Here is a 7,188-nt window from a genome sequence, read left to right on the forward strand (position 1 = left end):
ATGTAATGTTGGTGGGAATACGTACTCCCCCAAGCTTAGCCTTTTGGCCTAACTTGGTAATCACCAGTCTTAGAAGCCGTGAGGTCCAATGTTGAAGTGCTGAGGAACAGGCACCATAGGGTCCCACTGTTGAGGCTCCTCATGTGCTGCAGTCAAGTTGTTCTGGTAAGCGACAATATCCTCAGGTATAATTATGTATCCGTCCCTGACAACATGATCAAACAAGGCAGGTGCAGGCAAGGGAATAATATCACGAGTTTTCACACTGAAAACTAAGTTGTAAGGCATATCAATATTAGGGTAATCAGCAGCAATAAACGGATGGTCCTCCATAGCTGCTCTATCTAAGTAAGCTCTGGGCAAAGGATGATCATGATGGCGTATCTGCACATTGAAGTGAGTCGACGAGCGAGTAGTGTAAATACCCCCATGTATTTTACCCTTGGATCTATTAAGGTGAAGGCGACGTGGCACAATAGCTCCCAAGCTATAAGTGTTTGTCGCCATAAAGTGCGTGATGCAAAACAGCAAAATCTGGGGCGCTAAGTGCACCCACCTTCTCTCTCGCTAGCAAGCACCTTACAATAAATATGGCAAAATAATGCAAGGTAGGGAACTGCAAGCTAACAGCGGTGGTGCTCGATACTCCTATCTCATCCCCTACTGTCAAAGTACGGTAAAAGCCTTCAAACTCCGAGGGCTTAGGATCTACCAAATCCCCATTACAAGGAAGCATGCATATGTCACAGAAGTCAGTGATTGGTATCCGGTGGGTTTCAACATTTAAATTAAACTGCACCTCAGGGTGATTATTCCTAGAATGAAAATAAACATTTTGCACAAAGGAGTTTGTGAGGAGATGATATTGTTCGTATTCAGCTACGATAAAGTCGGTGAGGCCGGCATTAGTGATTTTTTGGACCCCCAGGCGTGCCTTGGTGGGTTGTAGGAAGAAGAAATAAGTGAGGGGGCCCACGTGGGGACCACAACCCACCAAGGCACGCCTGGGGGTCCAAAAAATGTTCATGAATTAAAAAACATCCTAAAAATTCAAAAAATGATTGTGACTTACAAAATAGTTTATTGATCCATAAAATGTTCGCTGATTCAAAAAATGATCATGCATTTCAAAAAAATGGTTGTTAAATCCAAAAATGTTCATGAATTTCAAAAAAGGTTTCACCAATTTCCAAAAAATTATTCGTCAATTCTACGAATTTTCGCCTATTCCAGAAAATGTTTTACAAAATGTTCACACTTGTTTATGCAAATAGTATAAAATGTTCATGATTTTAGGAAATGATTGAAAATCTGTAAAATGTTCATGGTTTCAGATATATTCATGGGTTTCAAAAAATGTTCATGATTTTCAAAAAGTGTTCATGATTTCACGAAAACGAGGGTGATATTTTATCTTGGTGATGCAACAAAATATTCGTAATTTTCAAAAAGAAATGTTCAAAAAATAAAAGAATGTTATGTTTGTTTTTGAAATTGTGTATTAAAAAATGTTAGTGAAATTGAACAAAATTGCGCCAATTCAAAAAATGTTCACGAATTAAAAAATTACCTAAAAATGCAAAAACTATTGACTTAAAAAATAGTTTATTAATTCATAAAATGTGCACTGATTCAAAAAATGATCATGAATTTCAAGAAATGTTGGTTAAATAAAAAAATCATGCATTTAAATAATTGTTTGACCAATTTCCAAAAAAATGTATGTCAATTCTAGAAATGTTTGCCTATTCAAGAAAATGTTTTAAAAATGTTCAAAAAAATAAAAAATATATGTTTGCACATAGTATAAAATGTTCATGAAATCAAAAAGAGTCTACGATTTTAGAAAATGGTTGAAAATCTATAAAATGTTCCCGATTTCAGATATGTTCACGAGTTTAAAATATGTTCATGGTTTTCAACAATTGTTCATGATTTTACGAAAACGAGAGTAATATTATATCTCGATGATGCAGCAAAATGTGGTCATGGACATTGGAGTACTTTTTTTTTCTCCCGTTGTAATGCACGGGCCGTTTTTTAAGTTGCTAACAATGGGTAGTGTTGACTTTGTCCTTTCCTTGAAATCAAAAGCACCATTCAGAGCTTGTTCTGAACCTCTCCCAACTCTCTCAACTTCGAAGATTCAGCTTCTCAACCTAGCTTCTCACTCCATCCAGCGATCTTGGTTCATTCTGCAGCCGAATCAGCTTCTCTCTCGCAACTTTAGGCTGGCAGCGGTTGTTGGGTTGTGTCGCCAAATTCTCGAATGGAGTGCTAATCCAAAAGGAATCCATCGAAGAGTATGAGCTTCTGGCAAAGCATGGAGGAGGCTTTCGCGGTTTCATCTCTTGGTTCAAACAAATGGTAATTTCCATTAGACCATTTCATTTCTTTGTGTAATTTGCGGCTAATGCAACAATCCTTTCGTATTAAACTTGTAGGCTAATTCATAGTCTATGGACGTCGAATTGAGACAAGTCGCTAATGGTTTTGACTACAAGGTCCGTTCATTTGACAAATATGACATCAACGGGTATCGCTTTCGTACCTTTGGCAAAGAGCTATCTATGGCCGACCGAAAGTCTACAAATTGTTGTGTCTCTGCTATCGGCGAAGGAGGTGACGTATATTATGGGAGAGTTGAAGCAATTTATGAACTTTCATTCTATGATGAAAACCACCGAATGTCGTAGTCTTCAAATGTTATTGGGTCCAGCCAAAGGAGACTAGAAGGACTCGTGAACATATAGGGCTAGTCGAAATCAAACAAAGCACCCATTTAGATGGTCCCGAATGTCTATATTACGGCTCAATAGGCGACCCAAGTATTCTATCTACTATGGGCCTGCCAAACCGATCCAAATCTGAATGATTGGGATGTCGTCTATGAAGTGCCTCCACATGTTAGACCACCTCCCCCCAATGAAGAGGATTATAAACCTCACATTAACCCAGACACATATGAAGGAGAATTTTTTCAAGAAACACATCTTTCCAAAAAAATGTTTCAAGAACCGCTCTACTTCACCCCCGGAACATGGAAGCAGATAGCGACAGTGAATCCGACTTCACCCCTGAGCCGGAACAAGAAGAGGCTACTACTGCGGATGACCTATCAATGCTAGACCGATTACATAAAGGTGGCCTTCCGCATGTTGATGCCGCTGAACCCGATGAGCACGTCATTCATGATACTGATGATGATGATGCATTTATTGATCCTAGAGCATATATAGACGATCAAGATTATTATTAGTTCGTGTCAGGTATTCAATTTTTTTATATTGTACTTGATGATGATACACTTAAGTTATATACTATTATTATTCATGTCGGTATTAAATTTTTCTTATCCTTGTATAATTTTCTTACTTGTATGATTGTTTGTTATACATAGTGCCATGGTCTTGATATCCGTCTCCGTCGGCCCTCGTCCGGTTTATGATTCGGATGTGGTATATAGATTCTCTTTTATAACTATTTGTTGCATTCCGCGTTTATGAAAATTATGCCCATCAAGTTGACATAGATATTTTTATCTAAGAGGTATGTGAATCGGAATTTCAAACCGACCCTCTTGTCGAGAAGTTAAAATTCTTTAGTAACACTAATATTTCTTAAATAAAGTAGTTTGACCATAGTTTGACCAAAAATTCAAAAAAACATAAATTTGAGGTTAACTTTTTTTCCTTTCAGAATTCGAGGATTATAAAAATTTGCCAAATGGACTATGGCGTCGAAATCGGAACCAGCTTTTCGTGCTGAACATTTTGATGTATACGTTTTTTTACATCGTATGCAAAAGTTATAGCCACTTTTCATAACACTTTTTTGCAAAACATGTTCGAATTTATGTTTTTAAATTTTCCTAACTAGTAGATGTAGGAACATAACTACATCTCGAAGGATTTTAATTTTAGAAGTTTTTTTTAAACTGAAATGGCGATAGGGGGGGGGGGTAGAGTTTACCCCTTTAGTTCGGGATGGTGTATATCCAATCCTACCTTAGACTACATCTGCTAGCACCGTCCCAGCCAGAGCCACAACTAAGGTTAACTAACCCAGAGTCACGTTCTATTAAAGTGGCAAAAAGAATAACTTTTTAATATAGCAAAACTAATTCAATCAACTATTATTAAAGGCTAAACAACTATTAATAGAAAACAGTGGCAAAATTAATATTAATTAATTATAAAAATTTATCTATTGTTGTCTAACAGAAGCATACTACAACATGTTAAAATCTACAGAAAGAACTAACTAAAAATAATTGAAAACAACAATTAAAGGACTAAAACAACTATATAAGTAAAACAATATTGTTTTAATTAAAATCCTAATTTAAATTATTCTAAAAATAAGCAAATAAATCTTACTATGACAACAATCTAACATGTGACTAGGAGCAAAAAGAATTAAATAAGAAAACTATTTTTAAACTCAAATTATTCACAATCTAGTGTTTGAAGCAAATTTTAAAAAAAATCATTCAAATTTGAAAACTAATGGCATAAACAGAAACTAGACAAAATTTTGAATCTAATGCAAAATGAATCACTCAAAAACATCAAATATCCTAAAAGATATAAGCAATTTAAAACAGAAACTAAAAACTAAAAACAAATGAAAAACTAAAAACAAATTTCAAAACCCCTTTAGTCCCGGTTGGAGACACCAACCGGGACTAAAGCCTCAACCACTTTAGTCCCGGTTTGTGGCTCCAGACGGGATTAAAGGGCTAATCTTTAGTCCCGGTTGGACACAAATCGGGACTAAAGGTCCCATTTAAACCGGGACTAATGCATGCCTAGCGCCCTAGCGCTCGAACCGGGACTAATGCTTACATTGGTCCCGGTTCATAATGCAATCGGAACTAATGTGTAGATCGAGCTTGAACCAAAGCCCCATTTTCTACTGGTGATTCTTGGGTGATGACGCAGAAAGGGGTGACTCGAAGGCTGCTGCAACAGGGGCAAAGAAAATAACTAAAGTGGCATAAGAAATCTACGGACATTGACGTGGTTGGGTTCCTATGACTAGGAGGCTGGGCAATGTAGTCAGTGTCACTGTTGGGTTGTTCTATGAGCATACTTCAGTGTATTAAACATGTCTTGTCCGCTCGCGGGTTTGGGGTTTTAGTTTTAGAGCAATTTTGCGGTACCTTGGCACTACAAAAGAGGAGTCGGACTGCCGGAGTACCAACTAACTCTAGCTATCAACAAAAATTTGCAATCAATGATTTTCTAGGGTAATTTTGACTTTTTTTCTATATCTATATCTAATAATAAATGGGCTATTGCTTCTGACAGTGTCACTGTAATTGCTCTCAAAATTGTAAAATATTACCCACCGATGCCACCTATAAGTCATAAAAAACGTTTCACAAAGGAGAGTCCCTCACCTGGGCCGGCCCATGCAATAGGACCTCCTATATCGCACTTTGCACGCTGGCAGAAGAACAGTGCGCCCGTTTGGGCCGGCTCATGTCCGAGCGGCCTGTTTTTTTTTGTTTCCTTTTTCCGTCCGTGTTTTTTTCTACTTTAAATAATTTGGGACTACAAAAAGAGTTTCAAAAACTAATGAAAATGCAAATTTTGAAGTAAAATATTTCATAACTCATAAATTTTGCTGGATTTCGAAATTGTTCCCGATTTTTAAAAATTATACACATATTCAAAAAAATGTTCGCAATTTTGAAAACAAATATTGAGGAAATCAAAAAATGTTTATTTGCATTGCAGGGAACATCAAGATGCATGTTTTTATAAAACACCTGTTGTGATTGACCCATGCGGGAGTAATCCCATGTTTAAAAACTAATGATATCTCGAGAAAGAGGAGAGATAAGGTGAGGAGGAGTGGAGTGTGGTGGTGATTGGTGGTCGGACTGAGCGGAGGCATGGGGATGGACGGCGCCGACAGCGACCATCATGCCAGTTTGTTCCAGAGGCTTCCTTTTTTAATTGCTCAACAATGAGGTTGTGGGAGATAAGGATGAATGAGGGAAGGTCTTGTCGGCAAATGTGAAGAGAGGTGCAAGTATCTTTTAGTTGAATTTCTATCCGTCAGATATAGATCGGACGATCTATATTGCAAGATGGTAGACGTATCATCATCACCAACTCGATTTTTTATAAGAGAAGAGAAAAGTTCGTGTATCGAAATATCTTAATGAAATAGAACAAAATTTCATCAATTCAAAAAATGTTCATGAATTAAAAAATATATTAAAAATTCAAAAAATGATTGTGACTTACAAAATAGTTTATTGATCCATAAAATGTTCGCTGATTCAAAAAATGATCATGCATTTTAAAAAAATAGTTGTTAAATCCAAAAATGTTCCTGAATTTCAAAAAATGTTTCACCAATTTCCAAAAAAATATTCGTCAAATCTACGAATTTTTGCCTATTCCAGAAAATGTTATACAAAATGTTCACACTTGTTTATGCAAATAGTATAAAATGTTCATGATTTTAGGAAATGATTGAAAATCTCTAAAATGTTCACTGTTTCAGATATGTTCATGGGTTTCAAAAAATGTTCATGATTTCCAAAAAGTGTTCATGATTTCGCGAAAATGAGGGTGATATTATATCTTGGTGATGCAACAAAATATTCGTAATTTTGAAAAAAAAATGTTTAGGAAATAAAAGAATGTTATGTTTGTTTTCGAAATTGTGTATTAAAAAATGTTAGTGAAATTGAAAAAAATTGTGCTAATTCAAAAAAATGTTCATGAATTAAAAAATTACCTAAAAATTCAAAAACTCGTTACTTAAATAATAGTTTATTGATTTATAAAATGATCGCTGATTCAAAAAGTGATCATGAATTTCAAGAAATGTTGGTTAAATAAAAACATTCGTGCATTTAAATATCTAGCAAACATGTCCGTGCGTTGCAATGGGAGAAAAAATATCATGACTCTATCCCAATAAGCATGGCTCAAGCTCCTAACAGATCCACGTCCTCTAATTCGACACGACGCCCGACCGTGCCGCCGCTTATCCTTTTTCCCACCCTCGCGAATGGTCATCATGATGCCTACCTGATGACAATGCTTCAAATGTGGTCAATCCCAAGGCGATGGGTTCGCCACCGTATGTCACACCAATCATTGTGCCCACGCAAGGAAATGTTCAAATCTTCAAAAAACTAATCTCGGCATGCTACTCCTTGCA

The sequence above is a fragment of the Triticum aestivum genome, chromosome 5B (genome assembly GCF_018294505.1).
Source record: "Triticum aestivum cultivar Chinese Spring chromosome 5B, IWGSC CS RefSeq v2.1, whole genome shotgun sequence".
In the NCBI taxonomy this organism is placed as follows: domain Eukaryota; kingdom Viridiplantae; phylum Streptophyta; class Magnoliopsida; order Poales; family Poaceae; genus Triticum; species Triticum aestivum.